A 27,819-nucleotide genomic window follows, 5' to 3' on the forward strand; every position below is an offset into this window, starting at 1 on the left:
AGAAAAAAAGACAGCATAACTTTCCATGCATCTTCAGAGCTCAACCTCACCTAAGTGATGGGATGAACGTTTTCCCATTAACTTCACATGTTAGCATATATTTACTGGAGTGCTACAAATACTAGCCCTATTCTATTTTTAAATGCGCTTGCATTGAAACTGATTGTCTTGCACAGCCCATAGGCAGTTTTGCTACTGTTGCATATCACTGTGTACAAGCAGGGTATGCTGGGAGTTAAACAGCAGCTGGACAGCCACAGCAACATGATGATGGTGCAAGCAGGGACTGCACTGCCGAGACACTACAACACTGACTTGTTCAGCAATTATACAGCAGTGAATAGGCTATCTTGTGTGTCAGTCAGGTGAATGGGGCTTTTTTTCTAGAAATTCCCTGGAGTTATGTGGAATTAAAATGTGCAGATTAGTAACTTGTCCTTTCTGTGTGGGAGTAAAACATAAGGAGGACCAATCTGTCATACTAGCCGTCTGCCACAAAAACCCAATACGGTTTGTCTGAATAGGATTAGGAGAGCAGAACTCTACGCACAATAAACATGTAGATAAAATTACAATTTAATTCTGTTATGTGGGAGAGTTTTATATCTACGTTATCTATACAAATGAGACCTCAAATCCACATACGGATGGTGTAATGGTTAGCATTACTGCCTCACAGCACTGAGGTCATGGGTTCTATTCCCACCATGGCCCTAACTGTGCGGAGTTTGTATATTCTTCCAGTGCTTGCGTGGGTTTCCTCCGAGTACTCCGGTTTCCTCCCACAACCCAAAAATATACTGAAAGGTTAATTGGATCTCAACAAAAATTAACCCTAGTGCGTCAGTGTGTACATGTGGTAGGGAATACAGACTGTAAGGTCCACTGGGGCAGGGACTGATGTGAATGGCTGAATAGTCTCTGTAAAGCAAGGCGGAATATGTGTGCACTTTATAAATAAACTTCTAATAAATATTGCTTGAAATGTACATCTTGCTAGAGATGAGCGGGTTCGGATTTACTCGGTTCTTAATGCCAAAATTATTGCAAGTTCTTGTTTTCTGGATTTTTCTAATTGGCTAACCAAAACACGTGATGTCCGTGAGCCAGTGGCGTAACTAGGGGGCCACAGCCACTGCGGTCGCTTGGAGGCACGCAGGGCTGCGGGGGCGCCCCCTCCGCCACTGATTGAGGATGTTTTGTGAAGGAGGACACGGAGGGCACAGCGCGCGCCTCTCCTGGGTCTCCGTGGCAGCGGCGTGTCTATTAAATTAAGTGCCCGTTCGTGAGCTCTGATTGGCTCACGAACCGGCACTTCATTTGATAGACACGCGGCTGCCGCCGGAGACCCAGGAGGGAGTGTACCTGGCACTGGGGGAGCATATTTGGCACTGGGGGGGGGGGCATATTTGGCACTGGGGGGGGGCATATTTGGCACTGGGGGGGGGGCATATTTGGCACCAGGGGAGCATATGTGTACCTGGCACTGGGGGGGCATATGGGGCACATGTGTACCTGTCACTGTGGGGGAATATCTGCCACTGGGGGCATATGTGGCACTAGGAGCACAGCCATAGCAACAAGCATTACCCCCTGGTTACAAGCACAACACCCAGCTCATGAAATCCCTGGCAACAAGCATTACCCCCTAGCAATGAGCATGACACCCAGTGCATGAAACCCCTGGCAACAAGCTTGAAACCCAGCACATACCTCTGGCAGCAAGCATAACACCTACCGCATGAAACCCCTGGCAACGAGCATGACACCCTGAGCATGAAAACCCCTGGCACCGTGCATGGAACCAAGAGCATGAAACCCCTGTCAACGAGCAGATAATTTAAAAGTAATTAGAAGCCTTACTGTAGGACTTAATTTGTAATGGGCATTGCGGTGTGTGGCATAATGTATCACGGACATTGCGCTGTGTGTCATAATGTGTCACAGGCATTACGGTATGTGGCATACTATATCACGGGCATTGTGGTATGTTGTATAATGTCTCAGAGGCATTGCAGTGTGTGGCATAATGTATAACGGGCATTGCGGTGTGTGACATAGGGTACAACGGGCATTGCGGTATGTGTCACAGGCATTACAGTGTGTGGTATACTATATCACGGGCATTGTGGTATAATGTCTCAGGGTCATTGCAGTGTGTGGCATAATGTGTCACAGGCATTGTATGTGCTATAATGTATCAGGGGCATTGCAGTGTGTAGCATAATGTATAACGGGCATTGAGATGCATGTCATAATGTGTCACAGGCATTACAGTGTGTGGCATAATGTGTCATGGGCATTATTGTGTGTGGCATAATGTCTAAGGGCCATTGCAGTATGTGGCATTATGTATACTGGGCATTACTATAAGGAGGAAAAATGACAAATAATGTAAGGTGCATGAATCAGGATTATTTTTTTTCCTGTGGTGGCCAACGTCTGGGCGTGCAGGTTGCAAAACTGGGGTATAAGGTAGTCTTTTCCTGCAATGCACGCCCCTTTATGCAAAGCCATGCCCATTTCAGCAAGGCCATGCCCTTTTGCGGCATGCACACATTCGTCACATTACTAATGTCAATTATTGGGCGGAGGGCGCCAGAGAATGTTTTGGTTTGGGGGAGAAAAATTTCTAGTTACACCACTGCCGTGAGCCAATACGGAGATTCGGGTAAATCCGGTCCCGCTCATCTCTAGTTATTGCGTCTATTAGACAATGACCCGCCAGTGGTTGATTCTATCACTGACTGGCAAGTGGCGACTGGGGTTGTGGAGCTCCTGGGGGGGGGGGGGGGAGGGGGGAGAGGGAGTATTTTATTGTTTTTTTCCTTGAAAATTCCTTTGTGTTTCTATTGTTATGTTTATTATAATATTGTTGCTGAATTTTGCTGGACTACGTTATGGTCTAATTAGGAGCATTCAACTATCTGAAGCTTGGTCTTTGCACTACTTGCTCTGCCTTTGCCAAAAAAATATGTAACATTGTCTTGCCTTGTTTAATGTGTTTTGCTTTGTACCCATATAATGCTTCCATTTAATATAAAAAGAATTTAATTTGCTTAAAAAAGGAAAAATAAGAATTTACTTACCGATAATTCTATTTCTCGTAGTCCGTAGTGGATGCTGGGAACTCCGTAAGGACCATGGGGAATAGCGGCTCCGCAGGAGACTGGGCACAAAAGTAAAAGCTTTAGGACTACCTGGTGTGCACTGGCTCCTCCCCCTATGACCCTCCTCCAAGCCTCAGTTAGGATACTGTGCCCGGACGAGCGTACACAATAAGGAAGGATATTGAATCCCGGGTAAGACTCATACCAGCCACACCAATCACACCGTACAACCTGTGATCTGAACCCAGTTAACAGCATGATAACAGAGGAGCCTCTGAAAAGATGGCTCACAACAATAATAACCCGATTTTTGTAACAATAACTATGTACAAGTATTGCAGACAATCCGCACTTGGGATGGGCGCCCAGCATCCACTACGGACTACGAGAAATAGAATTATCGGTAAGTAAATTCTTATTTTCTCTGACGTCCTAGTGGATGCTGGGAACTCCGTAAGGACCATGGGGATTATACCAAAGCTCCCAAACGGGCGGGAGAGTGCGGATGACTCTGCAGCACCGAATGAGAGAACTCCAGGTCCTCCTCAGCCAGGGTATCAAATTTGTAGAATTTAGCAAACGTGTTTGCCCCTGACCAAGTAGCTGCTCGGCAAAGTTGTAAAGCCGAGACCCCTCGGGCAGCCGCCCAAGATGAGCCCACTTTCCTTGTGGAATGGGCTTTTACAGATTTTGGCTGTGGCAGGCCTGCCACAGAATGTGCAAGCTGAATTGTACTACAAATCCAACGAGCAATAGTCTGCTTAGAAGCAGGAGCACCCAGCTTGTTGGGTGCATACAGGATAAACAGCGAGTCAGATTTTCTGACTCCAGCCGTCCTGGAAACATATATTTTCAGGGCCCTGACTACGTCCAGCAACTTGGAGTCCTCCAAGTCCCTAGTAGCCGCAGGCACCACAATAGGCTGGTTCAAGTGAAATGCTGAAAACCACCTTAGGGAGAAATTGAGGACGAGTCCTCAATTCTGCCCTGTCCGTATGAAAAATTAGGTAAGGGCTTTTATAGGATAAAGCCGCCAATTCTGAGACACGCCTGGCTGAAGCCAGGGCTAACAGCATTACCACCTTCCATGTGAGATATTTTAAGTCCACAGTGGAAAGTGGTTCAAACCAATGTGATTTTAGGAATCCCAAAACTACATTGAGATCCCAAGGTGCCACTGGAGGCACAAAAGGAGGTTGTATATGCAGTACCCCCTTGACAAACGTCTGTACTTCAGGAACTGAAGCCAGTTCTTTTTGGAAGAAAATCGACAGGGCCGAAATTTGAACCTTAATGGACCCTAATTTTAGGCCCATAGACAGTCCTGTTTGCAGGAAATGCAGGAAACGACCCAGTTGAAATTCCTCTGTAGGGGCCTTCCTGGCCTCGCACCACGCAACATATTTACGCCAAATACGGTGATAATGTTGTACGGTTACATCCTTCCTGGCTTTGATCAGGGTAGGGATGACTTCATCCGGAATGCCTTTTTCCTTCAGGATCCGGCGTTCAACCGCCATGCCGTCAAACGCAGCCGCGGTAAGTCTTGGAACAGACAGGGTCCCTGCTGGAGCAAGTCCTTTCTTAGAGTTAGAGGCCACGGGTCCTCTGTGAGCATCTCTTGAAGTTCCGGGTACCAAGTCCTTCTTGGCCAATCCGGAGCCACGAGTATAGTCCTTACTCCTCTCCTTCTTATGATCCTCAGTACCTTGGGTATGAGAGGCAGAGGAGGGAACACATACACTGACTGGTACACCCATGGTGTTACCAGAGCGTCCACAGCTATTGCCTGAGGGTCCCTCGACCTGGCGCAATACCTGTCTAGTTTTTTGTTGAGGCGGGACGCCATCATGTCCACCTTTGGTTTTTCCCAACGGTTCACAATCATGTGGAAGACTTCTGGGTGAAGTCCCCACTCCCCCGGGTGGAGGTCGTGTCTGCTGAGGAAGTCTGCTTCCCAGTTGTCCACTCCCGGAATGAACACTGCTGACAGTGCTATCACATGATTTTCTGCCCAGTGAAGAATCCTTGCAACTTCTGTCATTGCCCTCCTGCTTCTTGTGCCGCCCTGTCTGTTTACGTGGGCGACTGCCGTGATGTTGTCCGACTGGATCAGCACCGGCTGACCTTGAAGCAGAGGTCTTGCTAGGCTCAGAGCATTGTAGATGGCTCTTAGCTCCAGGATATTTATGTGAAGTGATGTCTCCAGGCTTGACCACAAACCCTGGAAATTTCTTCCCTGTGTGACTGCTCCCCAGCCTCTCAGGCTGGCATCCGTGGTCACCAGGACCCAGTCCTGAATGCCGAATCTGCGGCCCTCTAGAAGATGAGCACTCTGCAACCACCACAGGAGAGACACTCTTGTCCTTGGAGACAAGATTATCCGCTGATGCATCTGAAGATGCGACCCGGACCATTTGTCTAGCAGATCCCACTGGAAGGTTCTTGCGTGGAATCTGCCGAATGGGATTGCTTCGTAAGAAGCCACCATTTTTCCAAGAACCCTTGTGCATTGATGCACTGAGACTTGGCCTGGTTTTAGGAGCTTTCTGACTAGTTCTGATAACTCCCTGGCTTTCTCCTCCGGGAGAAACACCTTTTTTCTGGACTGTGTCCAGGATCATCCCTAGGAATAGAAGTCGTGTCGTCGGGATCAGCTGCGATTTTGGAATATTGAGAATCCAACCGTGCTGGCGCAGCACTATCTGAGATAGTGCTACCCCGACTTCCAACTGTTCCCTGGATCTTGCCCTTATCAGGAGATCGTCCAAGTAAGGGATAACTAAAACTCCCTTCCTTCGAAGGAGTATCATCATTTCGGCCATTACCTTGGTAAAGACCCGGGGTGCCGTGGACAAACCAAACGGCAGCGTCTGAAACTGATAGTGACAGTTCTGTACCACAAACCTGAGGTACCCTTGGTGAGAAGGGTAAATTGGGACGTGTAGGTAAGCATCTTTGATGTCCAGAGACACCATATAGTCCCCTTCTTCCAGGTTTGCAATCACTGCTCTGAGTGACTCCATCTTGAATTTGAACCTTTGTATGTAAGTGTTCAAGGATTTCAGGTTTAAAATTGGTCTCACCGAGCCGTCCGGCTTCGGTACCACAAATAGTGTGGAATAGTACCCCTTTCCCTGTTGTAGGAGGGGTACCTTGATTATCACCTGCTGGGAATACAGCTTGTGAATGGCTTCCAATACTGCCTCCCTGTCTGAGGGAGACGTCGGTAAAGCAGACTTTAGAAAACGGCGAGGGGGAGATGTCTCGAATTCCAATTTGTACCCCTGAGATACCACCTGAAGGATCCAGGGGTCCACTTGCGAGTGGGCCCACTGCGCACTGAACTTCTTGAGACGGGCCCCCACCGTGCCTGAGTCCGCTTGTAAAGCCCCAGCGTCATGCTGTGGACTTTGCGGAGGCGGGAGAGGGCTTTTGTTCCTGGGAACTGGCTGTTTGTTGCAGCCTTTTTCCTCTCCCTCTGCCACGGGGCAGAAATGAGGCGCCTTTTGCCCGCTTGCCCTTATGGGGCCGAAAGGACTGCGCCTGATAGTATGGCGTCTTCTTAGGTTGAGAAGCTACCTGGGGTAAAAATGTGGATTTTCCAGCAGTTGCCGTGGCTACCAGGTCTGATAGACCTACCCCAAATAACTCCTCCCCCTTATAAGGCAATACTTCCATGTGCCTTTTAGAATCCGCATCACCTGACCACTGCCGCGTCCATAAACCTCTTCTTGCAGAAATGGACAGCGCGCTAACTCTTGATGCCAGTCGGCAAATATCCCTCTGTGCATCACGCATATATAGAAATGCATCCTTCAAATGCTCTATAGTCAATAATATACTGTCCCTATCAAGGGTATCAATATTTTCAGTCAGGGAATCCGACCACGCCAGGCCCGCACTGCACATCCAGGCTGAGGCTATTGCTGGTCGCAGTATAACACCCGTGTGAGAGTATATACATTTTAGGATATTCTCCAGCTTTCTATCGGCAGGTTCCTTTAGGGCGGCCGTATCAGGAGAGGGTAGTGCTACCTGTTTAGACAAGCGTGTGAGCGCTTTATCCACCCTAGGGGGTGTTTCCCAACGTGCCCTATCCTCTGGCGGGAAAGGGTACGATGCCAATAACCTTTTAGGAATTATCAGTTTTTTATCGGGGGAAACCCACGCCTCATCACACACTTCATTTAATTCCTCGGATACAGGAAAAACTACAGGCAGTTTTTTCTCACCAAACATAATACCCTTCTTAGTGGTACTTGTATTATCAGATATATGCAATACATTTTTCATTGCTTCAATCATGTAACGTGTGGCCCTAGTGGAAGTCACGTTTGTCTCCTCATCATCGACACTGGAGTCAGTATCCGTGTCTGTGTCTGCCATTTGAGGTAACGGGCGTTTTAAAGCCCCTGATGGCGTTTGAGACCCCTGGACAGGCACAAGCTGATTAGCCGGCTGTCTCATGTCGTCAACTGTCTGTCGTAAGGAGCTGACACTGTCCCGCAGTTCCTTCCACAAGCTCATCCACTCAGGTGTCGACTCCCTAGGGGGTGACAACTGTATAATAGGCAATTGCTCCGCTTCCATCTCATTTTCCTCCTCAAACATGTCGACACAATCGTACCGACACACCGCACACACACAGGGAATGCTCTGATAGAGGACAGTACCCCACTAGCCCTTTGGGGAGACAGAGGGAGAGTATGCCAGCACACACCAGAGCGCTATATATATATATATACATACAGGAATACCACTATCAAGTGTGCTTTTCCTTTATAGCTGCTGTTAATATAAAACTGCGCCAAATTAGTGCCCCCCCTCTCTTTTTTACCCTTTTCTGTAGTGCAGGACTGCAGGGGAGAGTCAGGGAGACGTCCTTCCAGCGGAGCTGTGATGGAAAATGGCGCCCGTGTGCTGAGGAGATAGGCTCCGCCCCCTTCTCGGCTGCCTTTTCTCCTGCTTTTTTGGTAATTCTGGCAGGGGTTAAAATACACCCATATAGCCCTGGGGGTTATATGTGGTGTATTTATGCCAGCCAAGGTGTTTTACATTGCTGCTCAGGGCGCCCCCCGCTAGCGCCCTGCACCCTCAGTGACCGGAGTGTGAAGTGTGCCTGAGTAACAATGGCGCACAGCTGCAGTGCTGTGCGCTACCTTGTTGAAGACTGATGTCTTCTGCCGCCGATTTTTCCGGACCTTTTCTTGCTTCTGGCTCTGTAAGGGGGCCGGCGGCGCGGCTCCGGGACCGAGCTCCGAGGCTGGGCCTGTGTTCGGTCCCTCTGGAGCTAATGGTGTCCAGTAGCCTAAGAAGCCCAATCCACTCTGCACGCAGGTGAGTTCGCTTCTTCTCCCCTTAGTCCCTCGATGCAGTGAGCCTGTTGCCAGCAGGTCTCACTGAAAATAAAAAACCTAAAACTAAACTTTTCACTAAGAAGCTCAGGAGAGCCCCTAGTGTGCACCCTTCTCGGCCGGGCACAAAAATCTAACTGGGGCTTGGAGGAGGGTCATAGGGGGAGGAGCCAGTGCACACCAGGTAGTCCTAAAGCTTTTACTTTTGTGCCCAGTCTCCTGCGGAGCCGCTATTCCCCATGGTCCTTACGGAGTTCCCAGCATCCACTAGGACGTCAGAGAAAAAAAAGTTGCTCAATCAAGTAATAACTAGTAAAGCATACACGTGAGGGGAGTACAGTAGAAACTCACTACTAGCTCGCCTATACAGCAGTTTTACTAGTATGAGGACTTGTGGGAATTTATTTAGTACATGCTTGTTGTTGTTGTTGTTGTTGTTGTTGTTATTTGTTTGCAGCTATTACCAAGCATTGCTTCATGATTATATGGCCACTGGATGGCACTAATCTTTAGCCACCTATATGTTTACATATTGCATATAATGTGTAATGTGCGATCTATATCCGATTCAAACAAATAGAAAATAGCTCCCATTACAAAAGAAATATTTTTACTAGAATAAACGTTTTTTCTTACAAAAGATACATAGTCTGGAAAGTAGCAAATATGCAATATTTAAAAAACAAACAAAAACCCCCCACAATATTCAATATAACATACATAAAAGTACACAAACTGAGGACATATTTTAAATTGAAATGCGATGATAAACAATAAATATTTTCGACACCTTCTTTCCCACAATCTAAATAAATGATTATGCTACACTTTTCCTGCTCACTTTACTATGCAAACGTTACATTTTATGTTTAGCTGATCTACTTCTTGGCCCATAGGTTCTGGATAACACAACAAGGCCACCAGCATCATTTGCATCTGGGATTTCTTCCAGGGAACAAAAAGTCCATTCCACAACTGAATGAATTGGACACTGAAGGGGGGATGGATGATTAACAGGTGACCTTTGAATTAACCAAGCCCAGGGAAAATAGATCTGGCATTTGTACAACAAGCAAATAATTAAAGAGAAAGTAGACAATGATTCTAAACTGGGATTAGTTTCCCTTAATAAAACATATGGCCATTTTAGTGTTAGAGTATGCCTCAACGGTATTGAATCTTTTATATGAGACTCGAAGTTCCTTATTACAGATAGGACCACATGTTTTAGAGCTATTATTGAGCTTTCAATTATTATAAAATAGGCTGACCATATTATCCCTTTAACCTGGGACACTCATAAATTACACAGGTTCTTAGCTGGCTGACTACAAGCCTGCATTTCACCTGGTTTTAAGCAGCCACAGAACCTGTGTAATTCATGAGTGTTCCAGGTTAAAGTGATAATATGGTCAGCCTATATAAAATCAGGTGGATTATAATCAATAAACAAAGTATACAATGCAACATAACCCTTCATTTATATATGTTTGTATACTGAGAGCCATACAGGTCCCCAATAATGACATGCAGTGGTCAATTACACTGTATGTTTCACATTATTCTGGTATAAAGCACAGCATGTGATGATGGTAATATGCAGCATGTTACTCCTGCCTCATCTAGTCCCATGCATAAAGCTACTGTATGCCCATAAGTTTGCAGCAGTTCACTTTCTACATTCCAGACAACATCTTGCTTAACATGGAATACTGATACTGTCTGACCCCAGCATCTACAGTCAGTGCTAGTTTAGTAATAATAACGTGACTTTACATTTCCACAACTGTCTAGCTGAAGTGACCAAAGCCCATAGTGGAAACAGAAAGTGAGAAAGTCGTAGTATTACAAGCTGCATAATTCAGTAGCAGCTGCTAGTTGTATGAATGGGAAGCAGGTCATAGTCATAACGTAGCACAGGACAATACATACTGCACAGCACCCCAGGAAAGGTACTCACTGGTACTCCATTGCTTCATCCTATCATGTGCATCTCAAGTGACAACTGATGTGATCCTTATAATAATATATATACATCAGCCCCAATGTCCTACTTCAGCAGCAGGGTGAGCAGCTCCTCTCAGCACAAAGTCACAAACAGCTTGTCAGCTACAGCCAAGGAGGGAGGTGCTGGGGATGGGGGGAGTGTCAGCCAGTGACCAGCTCATACTCACCCCAATGCTGTGACAGACTGCAGCCATTACTCTGCTCATCTTTCATAGGCAACAATAGCTGCAAAGGTGACTGGCTAGGGGAATAATGCAACCATGTGACAAAAGAGCTATGTAATACACAGGTAATGAAAACGCAGAAGTGTGCTTCCACTTTGCCATAAATAGAAACCAATAGAAACATTTTTTATTATTATTAGCAATCGCCTGCATGTGATGTAGTACTCTGGGTTAAAGGGATCACAGCACACAAACTACTAACATAAACTAGAAGTTGGCCCCAACAAGGTGAGCTTACAAACAAATTACTTTCTCATTTAATATTTTTCAAAAGATGGTTGTTTGTCTCATGTCGGAAACACCTAGATCAGTGTTTCCCAAACTTTTTTGAATCACGTTGCCCTAGAGCATTAGGATTTTTTTCACGCACCCCTAGACTAAAAGGATTCTTATTGAGAAATTTAAAAATATATATTAAATGAAGTAAATTGTGTTTATATGTCATCCTTAGGTTTAATTGTGTGGTGAGGGACAAGATTTGCTTCTGTTTGTCCACATATTTTTTACGATTGGCAGACACCAGCACTGGTTTTACCTATTATATTGACCATAAATAATTTGAATTGGTCCTGGACCATTAACCCAAGGCACCCCTGCAAGTGCGTTGAGGCATCCCAGGGTGCCACGGCACACAGTTTGAGAACCACTGACCTACAGTATTATGCTGGCTTGCTGGGTCTGTTAAAACATCTTTCTCTGACGTGTAAGGAGTCGACACGTGCACGCAATTCCTTCCATAAGTCCATCCACTCGGGTGTCTGCCCCACAGGGGGTGACATCCCTTCTATAGGCATCTGCTCCGCCTCCACATCATTATCCTCATCAAACATGTCGACACAGCCGTACCGACACACCGCACACACACAGGGAATGCTCTAACAGAGGACAGGACCCACAAAAGCCCTTTGGGGAGACAGAGTGAGAGTATGCCAGCACACACCAGAGCGCTATATAATGCAGGGACTAACTGAATTATGTCCCCTATAGCTGCTGTTATATATACTGCGCCTAAATTTAGTGCCCCCCCTCTCTTTTTTACCCTTTTCTGTAGTGTAGACTGCAGGGGAGAGCCAGGGAGCTTCCTTCCAGCGGAGCTGTGAGGGAGAAATGGTGCCAGTGTGCTGAAGGAGATAGCTCCGCCCCTTTTTCGCTGACTTTTCTCCCGCTTTTTTATGGATTCTGGCAGGGGTAATTATCACATATATAGCCTCTGGGGCTATATATTGTGGTATTTTTGCCAGCCAAGGTGTTTTTATTGCTGCTCAGGGCGCCCCCCCCCCTAGCGCCCTGCACCTTCAGTGACCGGAGTGTGAAGTGTGTATGAGGAGCAATGGCGCACAGCTGCAGTGCTGTGCGCTACCTTGGTGAAGACTGATGTCTTCTGCCGCCGATTTTCCGGACCTCTTCTTGCTTCTGGCTTTGTAAGGGGGACGGCGGCGCGGCTCCGGGACCGAACACCAAGGCCAGTTCCATGCGGTCGATCCCTCTGGAGCTAATGGTGTCCAGTAGCCTAAGAAGCCCAAGCTAGCTGCAAGCAGGTAGGTTCGCTTCTTCTCCCCTTAGTCCCTCGCTGCAGTGAGCCTGTTGCCAGCAGGTCTCACTGTAAAATAAAAAACCTAATTATATACTTTCTTTTTAGAAGCTCAGGAGAGCCCCTAGTGTGCATCCAACCTCGGCCGGGCACAAAATCTAACTGAGGCTTGGAGGAGGGTCATAGTGGGAGGAGCCAGTGCACACCAGGTGACCTAAAAGCTTTCTTTAGTTGTGCCCAGTCTCCTGCGGAGCCGCTATTCCCCATGGTCCTTTCGGAGTTCCCAGCATCCACTACGGACTACGAGAAATAGATTTACCGGTGAGTAAAATCTTATTTTTAATTGTATTATCCCGTCACTGGATTGAAAAGTTGTGATGTACAATATGTCCCGTTCTGTTACATTACATGTGTGTGTGGGGAGGGGGATAACAAGCATTAAGCGCCTGCCAAGCTACACCTCTTTCATAATCTCTCCCAATGTGGACAGCTATGAAGTTGGGGTTATATGATTTACTAATAGCAAAACATACCTGTATACTGTATGACTGCCCTTTCAAAAACTTCTTTTATATCTCTCTGCTTTGCTGGCAGAGTAGATTCGCCACTGTGGATAAGTATTTCCGATAAGTTCAGTTAGAAGCAGGGCTTTTAATAATGAAAAGTGGGCATGTGTTGCCAATAGCAACCAATTTAATTTTAGCTATAATTTTTATGTTGCATTGCAGGAAATTATAGATTCTGATTGGCTGTTATGGTCAACACCTCCACTTATCTGATTTATAAGCCTGAGTAAATATACCCGATGGGGTGGGATGTATCAAGCATCGCATTTTGCTTGGGATACATTCCACCACTTTCCGCATGCATATTGTATCAGTCACTGATGGACTGGTGCTCCATTTCGTCCCGGGCACTTGTGAACAGTGCCCGTTCGTCACAGGGGAGCATGCTGTCACGATGTATGGGGGCGTGGATTTGTGGCACACCCCCATTACCATGGTGACGCTTGCTGGGGCGGGGGTGCGCCGTGAGTCCGGGGGCGTGTACTCGCGGCATGCCCCGATTTCCATGGAGACCGGTGGGGGCGGCTGAACCAGAGAGCTGGAGGCTGCGCTGTGCGCGGCCTTCCCTGCTCTCTGAGGGACCGGACCATCGGCCCTTCTGGCATATGCCAGAAGTGCCAGATGGGCAATCCGGCCCTGGTATCAGCGCCTTCTGTTGCATATGCTTGAAGAAAATCACAAAGGAGAGCTCTTGCAGTAAGGGCTGTCCTTTGCAGTAATAGTAGTTCCAGGTTTATGACCCAGAGACCAGTCTGCGCATGCGTCAGATGATTTGCGTGCCACGGGGGATGCTGAGATGGATCTCAGTGGGGAGGTGCAATAGAAGCCCATAGGCCATCTGAAGATGGCATTGCCCACCACATCCAAGTCCCGGAATCTATCGCATTTTGGGGCTTGGTGCATATGTGATACACAGCCAAAACACCGGAATCTGCATTTTCGGAGGTTTGGTCGTAGTTTTATGCTTGCTGCATCTCGCCCATGGTGTTAAACAGAGGCGGATTGGGGACTAAAAGTGGCCCTGCAAATATTTGTAAAAGTGGCCTCACATGGGTTACACCAATCAAATGTAGGTGGAGACAAAACCAAAGTAGGAGGGATTAGTACATCACTATACCTGGAGACATTGTTTAATAGATACATAGAAATTGATGGGAGATAAGAACCACTTGGTCCATCTAGTCGATAGAAATAGATAAATATGATAAATATATGAGATAGATGTTGATAGATAGATAGCTATGAGGTAGGTAAATATATATAGATATGAGATAGGTAGATAGATAGATATGAACCAGGGTTCCCCCCTTCCCCCCCTTCCACAGCAGTCACTGCTAATCACAGACAGACAGTCAGTCTGGAGGCGTTTTCTCCTTCTGGGACTGCCAGTCCAGACTGCGATAGCAGAGGGAGCACTTTCCATGGGGAGCCACTCCCCTGCTATACCGTCAGCCCTATCTGGCTTCTATGGGCTGAAGCTGATGCAGTCCATACAAACCAGCCTGGTCAGCAGCATCGGAGTTAAGCCCCTTGCCCTAAGCCCCACCCCCATCGAACCTAAGTCCCATCTTTTGGTGACATCAGCCATTTATTACCGGGAGTCCAGGGACTGCATATGGGAATTTTAACAGAGGAGGGGGCTCGTGTGCACCTCCTGATGGGAGCCTTCTTCTGCATGGCACAGTAGTCTCCGGCAGAGGTGTAGCAAGGTGTCATGGTGCCTGGAGCAAAGGTATGTTTTGGCGCCCCCCTCCCCTGTACTGAATTGGGAGCGTGGCCACCAGGGCCGGTTCTAGGCCTAGTGGCATCCCGGGCGAAATTTTCCTTTGGCGTCCCCCCCCACCCAAAGGTTAAACAAAGTGCGCGCGGCAAAAAATAGGAGTGTGGCTTCATAGGGAAGGGGTGTGGCCACAGTTATGCCCCATGTAGTTATGGACCCAGTAGTTGTGCCCCCTATAGATTTCCCCTCAGTAGTTGTGCCCAATGTAGATTTGCCCCCTGTAGCTGTGCCCGGAGTAGCTGTGCCCCTAGTAGGTGTGTCCCCAGTAGGTGTGCCTCCTGTAGCTGTGCCCAGAGTAATTGTGCACCCTGGTTTGTGCCCCCTGTAGATTTGCCCCCAGTAGTTGTGCCCCCTGTAGATTTGCCCCCAGTAGATGTGCCCGGCGTAGTTGTGCCCCCTGTAGATTTGCCCCCAGTAGTTGTGCCCCCTGTAGATTTTCCCCAGTAGATGTGCCCCTGTAGCTGTGCCCGGAGTAGTTGTGCCCCCTGTAGATTTGCCCCCAGTAGATGTGCCCCCTGTAGCTGTGCCCAGAGTAGTTGTGCCCCCTGTAGATGTGCCCCCTGTAGAAGTGCTCGGAGTAGTTGTGCCCCCCTGTAGACGTGCCCCCTGTAGTTGTGCCAAGAATAGGTGTGCCCCCAGTAGGTGTGCCCCGAGTAATCATGCCCCTGTAGCTGTGCCCCCTGGTAGCGCCGCAAACACACAAAAAAAATACTCACCTGCCTGCTCCTGCTTCCCGACTACTGCTGGCCGCGTCTCTGCCCGTCCGTGCGACGCGTGACGTCACACGCAAGTCACGGACCGGCGGGGAGGGGAGCAGAGAGGAGGGAGAGACTTGATGCAGCTCGGGCTTCCAGCTGTCAGTGACTGACAGCTGTGGCTGCGAGCTGCTTGCGGCCAAGCGGAGGTTCCAGCGGAGTCGAGCTGAGGCGCCCAGTACTGTCTTGGGCACCTGGAGTTCGAGCTCCACCGGAACCGCCCTCCCTATGCCCCTGGTCTCCGGCATTGTGTCGGAGAGTACAGTGCATCCGGAAAGTATTCACAGCGCTTCCACATTTTGTTATGTTACAGCCTTATTCCAAACTGGAATAAATTTATTTTTCCCCTCACAATTCTACACACAATACCCCATAATGACAACGGGGTAATTTATTACAAATAAAAAACTAAGAAATCACATGTACATAAGTAGTCACAGTTTTTGCCATGAAGCTCAAAATTGAGCTCAGGTGCATCCTGTTTCCACTGATCATCATTGATATGTTCCTACAGCTTAATTGGAGTCCACCTGTGGTAAATTCAGTTGATTGGACATGATTTGGAAAGGCACACACCTGTCTATATAAGGTCCCACACTTGACAGTGCATGTCTGAGCACAAACCAAGCATGAAGTCAAAAGGAATTGTCTGTTGACAGAAAAATATCTGCTGCTTTGAAGGTCCCAATGAGCACAGTGGCCTCCATCATCTGTAAATGGAAGAAGTTCGGGACAACCAGGACTCTTCCTAGATCTGGCTGGCCGTCTAATCTGAGCGATCGGGGGAGAAGGGCCCTAGTCAGGGAGGTGACCAAGAACCCGATGGTCACTCAGAGCTACAGCATTCCTCTGTGGAGAGAGGAGAACCTTCCAGAAGGACAACCATCTCAGCAGCTATCCACCAATCAGGCCTGTATGGCCAGACGGAAGCCACTCCTTAGTAAAAAGCACATGGCAGCCCGCTTGGAGTTTGCCAAAATGCACCTGATGGACTCTCAGACCATGAGAAACAAAATTCTTTGGTCTGATGAGACAAAGATTTAACTCTTTGGTGTGAATGCCAGGCGTCATGTTTGAAGTAAACCAGGCACCGCTAATCACCAGGCCAATACCATCCCTACAGTGAAGCATGGTGGTGGCAGCATCATGCTGTGGGGATGTTTTTCCGTAGGAACTGGGAGACTAGTCAGGATAGAGGTAAAGATGACTGCAGCAATGTACAGAGACATCCTGGATGAAAACCTGTTCTAGAGCGCTCTTGACCTCAGATTGGGGCGACAGTTCATCTTTCAGCAGGACAACGACCCTAAGCACACAGCCACGATATCAAAGACGTGGCTTCAGGACAACTCTGTGAATGTCCTTGAGTGGCCCAGCCATAGCCCAGACTTGAATCTAATTGAACATCTTTGGAGAGATCTGAAAATGGCTGTGGACCGACGCTTCACATCCAACCTGATGGACCTAGAGAGGTACTGCAAATAAGAATGGGCGAAACTGCCCAAAGATAGGTGTGCCAAGCTTGTGGCATCATATTCAAAAAGACTTGAGGCTGTAATTGCTGCCAAAGATACATCAACAAAGTATTGAGCAAAGGCTGTGAATACTTATGTACATGTGATTTCTTAGTTTTTAAAATTTTTTATAAATTTGCGAAAATCTAAAAAAACACAAACTTTTTTTCACCTTGTAATTATGGGGTATTGTGTATAGAATTTTGAGAGGAAAAAATAATTTATTCCAGTTTGGAACAAGGCTATAACATAGCAAAATGTGGAAAAAGTAAAGCACTGTGAATATTTTCCGGATGCACTGTACTGCGCATGCGCAGGTCTTAGGAAACATGCGCCCGTCATATTCTGGAGACCAATTTGACTACTGCGCATGCACGGTGGCCATTTTGGCTGCGATTTTCTAAGACAAGATTATATGAGAAATGCATCGGCACAAAATGTATTAAGAAAATAAGTTAGGCATGGTTTCCAAGCATACATAGCATGTATCCAACAGATATCCAATATTCAGCCAGTACACTTTCCGTTTCTGCTATATTATTACTTTACTGCCAGTCAAAATAGCCAGTGACTTGCTATTTACTCAACCTTACATCCACAGACATGAATGCATCTGTCGTTATCTCATATTAAAAATGAAAAATATTTTTTTCTTAAAACACAGAAAGAGTAGGAGGAACAGTATGGATCCATTGCTGAAGGAAACTGTTTTTTTTTTTTTGCATTTGTTTTATTTTCAACTAATTAGCTCACAGATTACTCGAACCTATTTCATTCCTTACAGGGCTCTAATAAGGTGATACTACCTTCTATATTTTCACAAATTTTCATCACTTGTTTAATTACTTGGTTGTTACCAGTAGCTCATTAGCTTAAATAACACATCAGTAAGCAGAGAACACCTCTGATTGCTGCTTACTGGTCTCATCTACAAATGGAAACCGACCATGTCCATCTGATTGATTTCTGCAGTCAGAGCGAATCACAGCCCGAATCCGAATTTGTATGCAGGTGCCATAAAGAACAGGACCTTGAATAGGAATGCAGCGCTGTGCGGTGTGAAAGGGGACATGGACGAATTCCCAGGTCGCCTGACCGGTAATTCAACCCGAGTTATAAGAAGGGTTATTACCGGGTAATTCGCAGGTCAGGCGCAGTGTGAACGGGTTACCCGGATCGATGCGACCTCGTACCCTTTCACAGCATAGGGAGAGGCGACGCGGAGATGATCTCATCTCCAGCGCCGCCTTCGCACTTGCCCCGATGCTGGCTCCGTCCTCGCTCCCTGATGGCAACCCCGAGCATATAATGGTTAGCATTATTGCCTCAGCACATGGGTTCTATTCCCACCATGGCCCTAACTGGAGTTTGTATGTTCTCCCCATGCTTGCTTGGGTTTCCTACCTGTACTTTAGTTTCCTTTCACAATCCAAAAATATACTGATGGATTAATTGGCTCCCGCTAAAAAATTAATCATAGTGTGTAAGTGTCTGTGTGCGTGTACATGGGAAGACCAGATGGATAAAGTGGTTCTTATCTGCTGTCATATTCTATGTTTCTATGTTTCTATGTTTCTCATATTGCCAGGTCGGGATTGCGGTGTGTAGGGTCCAATGCCGGGTCCCATCCGGGAAGGACTCATTTCCAATTCCCGGGTGGGACCCGGCATTGCGATCTGAAAGGTGTATGAGTGAGGCACATGGCACTGCTGTCCACAACAACAAGGCTGGAAGAACTGTTGAGAGACAGTCACTCACCTGGCGCTTAAAGCTATTTATTGCCACCACCTGTGTTGAATCACCTTTCTTATCAATTATCTAGTTCAACACAGGTGACAACATCATAAATTAAGAGAGAAGTACAGGAACAGAGCATTTTGTCCCTCCTGGAATGGGTCATGTTGGAAGGTATGCCAAGGGCAGGGCATATGCTGCCAATGCATCTCCAGATGTGTATGGCTCTGCGTGTGTCCAGACCTGCTATTTTTCTGTCCTGTTTTTTTTTGTATATATATATAATTTATGTCTGTTTTACCAAACAAATCTGTATCAGCTCCATAGTTGCTGAACAGTGATGAATTGCTAGCTGTGACTTGTCTTGTTTGTATTGCACATCTGTTCTGTATTCTCTGGACGTGAGCCATAGTTGAGCACATGTGGGCCCTTATACATCCACTTATGAAAGTAGCTGTCATCACTATTACCATGCATTTGCACCAGCCCAATACTTGAAGTAACAGATCCTTCTGAAACCAGGTGAATCTCTGTGTACGCTAAACTCTGAACAGCACAACACATCCTCCAAACTCCTTATCCTACATGCTAACACCCAGTTTCCACCCAGTAACACCCATTCTACTGCAAGACGAGTTGTGACTGATATTCGTACATCACCCCCTAGTACATCTTTGACGGGCAAAACTAGTGCTGTGACAGCCAATAAAATACATAAACAAACAGAAGCACAACCCTGCCCACCACTATCATCAGATAACTAACCATATGGATGACAGTAAAGCACAATTTACTTAAGTTAATAATTTTTGCTGAATTTCTCAGTAAGAAACATTTAACTTAGGGGTGCGATGACAAATTGCTGATGCTCTGGTGTACCGATTCATGTGAGTTTGGAAACCGCTGAGATAATATTTGGTCACAGTCTGGGGGGGGGGGTTCAATTAGCCACAGTAATTTGCTGCAGCTAGTTGACCCCCACTGGAGCTATTCAATTAGCCCCGAAGCCGCCACTGTCCCGTTTTCGCGATTGAGGTCGGGAAAATACATAGGTCTGTGAATTTATCATGGATTATATGTGTTTTTGCCTAAAAACTGGTAATTCTTTAGTAGAAATTTTTTTTTCTACAATATACTAACTAGCAGGCATATGCTAATTCATATATTTTATGTGAAAACAGTGTTTTTATATATAACCTAATTAGTAGCTTTTTAATGTTTACTAATTGTATGTCCACCTCTCCGAGATATAAGCTTAATAGATTATGGTTGCCAGTTTATTATTTATGCTAACCATATAGGTAGTATATTAATTAGGAAGAATTATAGAACAAATGTTTTTCTTTTTTATTTGATCCAAGTATAATTTGTAGTGCTAGAAAATATATAATTTTTATAGTACAGCAGGATTCCAAGCTATTATTTTCTGTAACTGTCTATCAAGCGTTTCTCCTAGTGCATAGCACATTCGTGTTTTATAGAATTAATTACAAAAGTGCAATATTTGAAGTGCCAAGATTTCTGTAATTTAGCAGCAAGATTTAAAGCAGTAATTTTTTGTTTTGCAGTGTGATTTTTTTTTTAATTAAATATTGCCTTTAAATTGTCAAAACCTTGTCACTTTCCAAATTTCACACTTTATTACCAGCACCTTACAAATAGTATACAGCAAAACAATGCCATAACATACAACTATGAATAGCAAAACAAACTGCATAGAAGGATAAGTGGTGGTGGTGGTGGGGGGGACAGAACATAGGAGGTCATTCTGACCCGAACGCATGCTGCAGTTTTTTGCAGCGTAGCGATCGGGTCAGAACCGCGCTTGCGCCGGCGCCGCAGTGCGCCGGTGCATGGCCGCCCGTCGCTGTGCAACGATCGCCTCTGCCTGATTGACAGGCAGAGGTGGTCGATGTGCGGGAGGGGGTGAAACGGTGGTGTTTGGCCGCCGTTTCGTGGGCGCAGTCCGGCCAACGCAGGCGTGGCCGGACCGTGCGGGGAGTGGCTCGCAGCGGCTGTGTGACATCACACGCAGCTGCTGCAGGCCGGGGAGCGAAGAGTAGCTCCCGGCCAGCACGCTAAAGCTGCGCTGGCCGGGAGCTACTCTTGAAGTGCAAAGGCATCACCGCTGTGCGATGCCTTTGCACTTCTGCGGGCTGGGCCGGCACTGACATGCGGGGCGGACTAGCCCTGTGGTGGGCGTCCCCCCGCGTGTCTGAGTTCATGATCGTAGCTGTGCTAAATTTAGCACAGCTACGATCAACTCGGAATGACCCCCATAGAGCAAATCAATGCAACTTGAGCCTGAGTTCAGGAACTTGGATGGAGAAAACAGTTCAAGAGGTGCTGAAGAAGGAAGTTGGAAACTAGGGGCTAATAGCCCAAGGAATAGGTAGCCTGAGGAAGAGGACATGAGGGATAAGGGGTGGTAGGCTTTTTTTTTTTATGAGTATTAAGGGCAGGACACTTTAAAGCTTTGAAATCTGGGCAATAGTTGACGTGAGTTCTAGAGCTGGGGAAAAAGTAACCAGAGGGGAGCTGAGGCTGAGTCCATTTCCGAAGCGGAAAGGACAGGAAGGAGTTTTTAATGGAAATGAACAAGGAGAAGAGGGGGTGGGGAATTAATTGCCCTAGTGTAGTGCACAATAATTAGTCTTATAAAACATAACTTTTAATGAATTGTATCATAAGATAAAAACTAGTGAAATATAGAATAAAATCAGGTAAGTGAAAAGACAGAAAATATGTGATTAAGATAAAATGCTGCACACTGAATGTCTCTGTGTTAATCAAATCTCAAATTCATTTAAATTCACTAAAAAGGGATTGTTGTTTGTTTTCCATTTAATAAAAAAATATACCAACAGATTACAATACACCGAATCTGTCAGTTTCTTTTCTCAGTAGCTGAGTTCTACTTATCAGTATTGCACATTCAGATCCCAAAGCCATATCAGCAAGCACACTCTGCTGAACCTACCGAATAAACTGCCCATTTAATGTAGGGCTGAGGAGATAGCAGCATTGTGTTCCAAAAATCAATGGATTCTGGAAAATATACGTACAGTATGTTGCAGGCTTTTCCAGTCAAGTCTACCGTTTCTGCATTGTCTTAAAATATTGAGATAACAGTAACTATTGTATATTTGGGCATATACAATAATGTGTTATTTTTCTCTGCTAACGTTATCATAACTTACAGTCATTTTGCTGACACCTTCTGACCAGGGTGAGTCACGTCTTTGTTACTGTATCTGTCACACCCACAGGGGCCGATGCAGAGTTGAACACAGTTTATTAGTAATCACACCCACATTGCATGCATGGATAAAATTGCTAACATTCATCCATATGCAGAGATGCAACAGCACTGCCCAGTGGCGCACCCAGGGGGGGGTTTCCGAGCACCCATAAACCCCCCTCCACTAAAAAGAAAAACATTTTTTTTTTTTTTAGCTGCATGAGTATTATTAATGGCTGCCTATTGTCCTCTGCAGCCTGCTGTCTTCCTGGTTGCACTTGTAAGTGCAATAAAAGTTTACTTTATTTTAATTATAGTACATATATATCCATGTGCATACATATATACACATGTATATGCATACATACATATAAACACACACACACACACACACACACACACACACACACACATGATATATATACATGTGTATATATAGTTACGTGTACTGTATGTGTATATATATATATATATATATTAGAGATGAGCGGGTTCGGTTCCTCGGAATCCGAACCCGCCCGAACTTCAGTTTTTTTTACACGGGTCCGAGCGACTCGGATCTTCCCGCCTTGCTCGGTTAACCCGAGCGCGCCCGAACGTCATCATCACGCTGTCGGATTCTCGCGAGGCTCGGATTCTATCGCGAGACTCGGATTCTATATAAGGAGCCGCGCGTCGCCGCCATTTTCACACGTGCATTGAGATTCATAGGGAGAGGACGTGGCTGGCGTCCTCTCCGTTTATAGAGATTCGAGAAGAGAGTGAGACAGAGAGAGACACAGTAGTAATTTTGGGGAGCATTAAGAGGAGTACTACTGCTACTAGTACTTTCTGAAGTGATAGAGATAGTGTGACTGTATTATCTGACTTGTGGGGGAGACACTGACAGTGGGGAGCAGTTAGAGTCTGAGAGCAGGACTCAGGAGTACATATAACGTACAGTGCACACTTTTGCTGCCAGAGTGCCAGCCACACTGCCATTGTTTGTGACCACACTGACCACCAGTATAATATATATTGTGATTGTCTGCTTAGGACTCAGGAGTACTACTTGCAAGTTGCTGATAGTGTGACCAGTGACCTGACCACCAGTTTAATAATCACCACCAGTTTATGAGTTTAATATATATATATATATATATATATATATATAATTGTATATAATATATATATAATATTGTATACCACCTAGCACCTACCCGTGTTTTTTTCTTTTTTTCTTTCTTCTTTATACATACTACTATAGTAGCTTACTGTAGCAGTCTGCGGTGCTGCTGAGCTGACAGTGTCCAGCAGGTCCGTCATCAGTCATTACATAATAAATATATATACCTGTCCGGCTGCAGTACTAGTGATATTATATATACATATATATTGATTTCATCTCATTATCATCCAGTCTATATTATCAGCAGACACAGTACGTTAGTCCACGGCTGTAGCTACCTCTGTGTCGGCACTCGGCAGTCCATCCATAATTGTATACCACCTACCCGTGGTTGTTTTTTTTTTCTTTCTTCTTTATACATACTACTATAGTAGCTTACTGTAGCAGTCTGCGGTGCTGCTGAGCTGACAGTGTCCAGCAGGTCCGTCATCAGTCATTACATAATAAATATATAATATATACCTGTCCGGCTGCAGTACTAGTGATATTATATATACATATATATTGATTTCATCTCATTATCATCCAGTCTATATTATCAGCAGACACAGTACGTTAGTCCACGGCTGTAGCTACCTCTGTGTCGGCACTCGGCAGTCCATCCATAATTGTATACCACCTACCCGTGGTTTTTTTTTTCTTTCTTCTTTATACATACTACTATAGTAGCTTACTGTAGTAGTCTGCGGTGCTGCTGAGCTGACAGTGTCCAGCAGGTCCGTCATCAGTCATTACATAATAAATATATATACCTGTCCGGCTGCAGTACTAGTGATATTATATATACATATATATTGATTTCATCTCATTATCATCCAGTCTATATTATCAGCAGACACAGTACGGTAGTCCACGGCTGTAGCTACCTCTGTGTCGGCACTCGGCAGTCCATCCATAATTGTATACCACCTACCCGTGGTTTTTTTTTCTTTCTTCTTTATACATACTACTATAGTAGCTTACTGTAGCAGTCTGCGGTGCTGCTGAGCTGACAGTGTCCAGCAGGTCCGTCATCAGTCATTACATAATAAATATATATACCTGTCCGGCTGCAGTACTAGTGATATTATATATACATATATATTGATTTCATCTCATTATCATCCAGTCTATATTATCAGCAGACACAGTACGGTAGTCCACGGCTGTAGCTACCTTTGTGTCGGCACTCGGCAATCCATCCATAATTGTATACCACCTACCCGTGGTTTTTTTTTTCTTTCTTCTTTATACATACTACTATAGTAGCTTACTGTAGCAGTCTGCGGTGCTGCTGAGCTGACAGTGTCCAGCAGGTCCGTCATCAGTCATTACATAATAAATATATATACCTGTCCGGCTGCAGTACTAGTGATATTATATATACATATATATTGATTTCATCTCATTATCATCCAGTCTATATTATCAGCAGACACAGTACGGTAGTCCACGGCTGTAGCTACCTCTGTGTCGGCACTCGGCAGTCCATCCATAATTGTATACCACCTACCCGTGGTTTTTTCTTTTTCTTTCTTCTTTATACATACTACTATAGTAGCTTACTGTAGCAGTCTGCGGTGCTGCTGAGCTGACAGTGTCCAGCAGGTCCGTCATCAGTCATTACATAATAAATATATATACCTGTCCGGCTGCAGTACTAGTGATATTATATATACATATATATTGATTTCATCTCATTATCATCCAGTCTATATTATCAGCAGACACAGTACGGTAGTCCACGGCTGTAGCTACCTCTGTGTCGGCACTCGGCAGTCCATCCATAAGTATACTAGTATCCATCCATCTCCATTGTTTACCTGAGGTGCCTTTTAGTTGTGCCTATTAAAATATGGAGAACAAAAATGTTGAGGTTCCAAAATTAGGGAAAGATCAAGATCCACTTCCACCTCGTGCTGAAGCTGCTGCCACTAGTCATGGCCGAGACGATGAAATGCCAGCAACGTCGTCTGCCAAGGCCGATGCCCAATGTCATAGTACAGAGCATGTAAAATCCAAAACACCAAATATCAGTAAAAAAAGGACTCCAAAACCTAAAATAAAATTGTCGGAGGAGAAGCGTAAACTTGCCAATATGCCATTTACCACACGGAGTGGCAAGGAACGGCTGAGGCCCTGGCCTATGTTCATGGCTAGTGGTTCAGCTTCACATGAGGATGGAAGCACTCAGCCTCTCGCTAGAAAAATGAAAAGACTCAAGCTGGCAAAAGCACCGCAAAGAACTGTGCGTTCTTCGAAATCCCAAATCCACAAGGAGAGTCCAATTGTGTCGGTTGCGATGCCTGACCTTCCCAACACTGGACGTGAAGAGCATGCGCCTTCCACCATTTGCACGCCCCCTGCAAGTGCTGGAAGGAGCACCCGCAGTCCAGTTCCTGATAGTCAGATTGAAGATGTCAGTGTTGAAGTACACCAGGATGAGGAGGATATGGGTGTTGCTGGCGCTGGGGAGGAAATTGACCAGGAGGATTCTGATGGTGAGGTGGTTTGTTTAAGTCAGGCACCCGGGGAGACACCTGTTGTCCGTGGGAGGAATATGGCCATTGACATGCCTGGTGAAAATACCAAAAAAAGCAGCTCTTCGGTGTGGAAGTATTTCAACAGAAATGCGGACAACAGGTGTCAAGCCGTGTGTTGCCTTTGTCAAGCTGTAATAAGTAGGGGTAAGGACGTTAACCACCTCGGAACATCCTCCCTTATACATCACCTGCAGCGCATTCATAATAAGTCAGTGACAAGTTCAAAAACTTTGGGTGACAGCGGAAGCAGTCCACTGACCAGTAAATCCCTTCCTCTTGTAACCAAGCTCACGCAAACCACCCCACCAACTCCCTCAGTGTCAATTTCCTCCTTACCCAGGAATGCCAATAGTCCTGCAGGCCATGTCACTGGCAATTCTGACGAGTCCTCTCCTGCCTGGGATTCCTCCGATGCATCCTTGAGTGTAATGCCTACTGCTGCTGGCGCTGCTGTTGTTGCTGCTGGGAGTCGATCGTCATCCCAGAGGGGAAGTCGTAAGCCCACTTGTACTACTTCCAGTAAGCAATTGACTGTCCAACAGTCCTTTGCGAGGAAGATGAAATATTACAGCAGTCATCCTGCTGCAAAGCGGATAACTGAGGCCTTGACAACTATGTTGGTGTTAGACGTGCGTCCGGTATCCGCCGTTAGTTCACAGGGAACTAGACAATTTCTTGAGGTAGTGTGCCCCCGTTACCAAATACCATCTAGGTTCCACTTCTCTAGGCAGGCGATACCGAGAATGTACACGGACGTCAGAAAAAGACTCACCAGTGTCCTAAAAAATGCAGTTGTACCCAATGTCCACTTAACCACGGACATGTGGACAAGTGGAGCAGGGCAGGGTCAGGACTATATGACTGTGACAGCCCACTGGGTAGATGTATGGACTCCCGCCGCAAGAACAGCAGCGGCGGCACCAGTAGCAGCATCTCGCAAACGCCAACTCTTTCCTAGGCAGGCTACGCTTTGTATCACCGCTTTCCAGAATACGCACACAGCTGAAAACCTCTTACGGCAACTGAGGAAGATCATCGCGGAATGGCTTACCCCAATTGGACTCTCCTGTGGATTTGTGGCATCGGACAACGCCAGCAATATTGTGTGTGCATTAAATATGGGCAAATTCCAGCACGTCCCATGTTTTGCACATACCTTGAATTTGGTGGTGCAGAATTTTTTAAAAAACGACAGGGGTGTGCAAGAGATGCTGTCGGTGGCCAGAAGAATTGCGGGACACTTTCGGCGTACAGGCACCACGTACAGAAGACTGGAGCACCACCAAAAACAGCTGAACCTGCCCTGCCATCATCTGAAGCAAGAAGTGGTAACGAGGTGGAATTCAACCCTCTATATGCTTCAGAGGTTGGAGGAGCAGCAAAAGGCCATTCAAGCCTATACAATTCAGCACGATATAGGAGGTGGAATGCACCTGTCTCAAGCGCAGTGGAGAATGATTTCAACATTGTGCAAGGTTCTGATGCCCTTTGAACTTGCCACACGTGAAGTCAGTTCAGACACTGCCAGCCTGAGTCAGGTCATTCCCCTCATCAGGCTTTTGCAGAAGAAGCTGGAGACATTGAAGGAGGAGCTAACACGGAGCGATTCCGCTAGGCATGTGGGACTTGTGGATGGAGCCCTTAATTCGCTTAACAAGGATTCACGGGTGGTCAATCTGTTGAAATCAGAGCACTACATTTTGGCCACCATGCTCGATCCTAGATTTAAAGCCTACCTTGGATCTCTCTTTCCGGCAGACCCAAGTCTGCTGGGGTTCAAAGACCTGCTGGTGACAAAATTGTCAAGTCAAGCGGAACGCGACCTGTCAACATCTCCTCCTTCACATTCTCCCGCAACTGGGGGTGCGAGGAAAAGGCTCAGAATTCCGAGCCCACCCGCTGGCGGTGATGCAGGGCAGTCTGGAGCGACTGCTGATGCTGACATCTAGTCCGGACTGAAGGACCTGACAACGATTACGGACATGTCGTCTACTGTCACTGCATATGATTCTCTCACCATTGAAAGAATGGTGGAGGATTATATGAGTGACCGCATCCAAGTAGGCACGTCACACAGTCCGTACTTATACTGGCAGGAAAAAGAGGCAATTTGGAGGCCCTTGCACAAACTGGCTTTATTCTACCTAAGTTGCCCTCCCACAAGTGTGTACTCCGAAAGAGTGTTTAGTGCCGCCGCTCACCTTGTCAGCAATCGGCGTACGAGGTTACATCCAGAAAATGTGGAGAAGATGATGTTCATTAAAATGAATTATAATCAATTCCTCCGTGGAGACATTGACCAGCAGCAAT

At 46.2% G+C, this 27,819-nt stretch overlaps 1 protein-coding gene across 5 annotated transcripts in view; it reads right to left on the reverse strand.

The window, feature by feature from the left end:
• Window positions 1-27,819, reverse strand: part of TRIM2 (tripartite motif containing 2) — a 220,078-nt gene that overhangs the window by 133,406 nt on the left and 58,853 nt on the right. Inside the window, exon 1 of one of the 5 annotated variants that reach the window (XM_063920529.1) lies at window positions 10,642-10,730. The exons of 1 other annotated variant lie outside the window; for it this stretch is intronic. The gene's annotated coding sequence lies outside the window, so the exon portion shown is untranslated. 3 more of the 5 variants (XM_063920525.1, XM_063920532.1, XM_063920530.1) reach the window with 3 other exon arrangements.

Source organism: Pseudophryne corroboree, chromosome 1, assembly GCF_028390025.1.
Source record: "Pseudophryne corroboree isolate aPseCor3 chromosome 1, aPseCor3.hap2, whole genome shotgun sequence".
Classification (NCBI taxonomy): Eukaryota; Metazoa; Chordata; class Amphibia; order Anura; family Myobatrachidae; genus Pseudophryne; species Pseudophryne corroboree.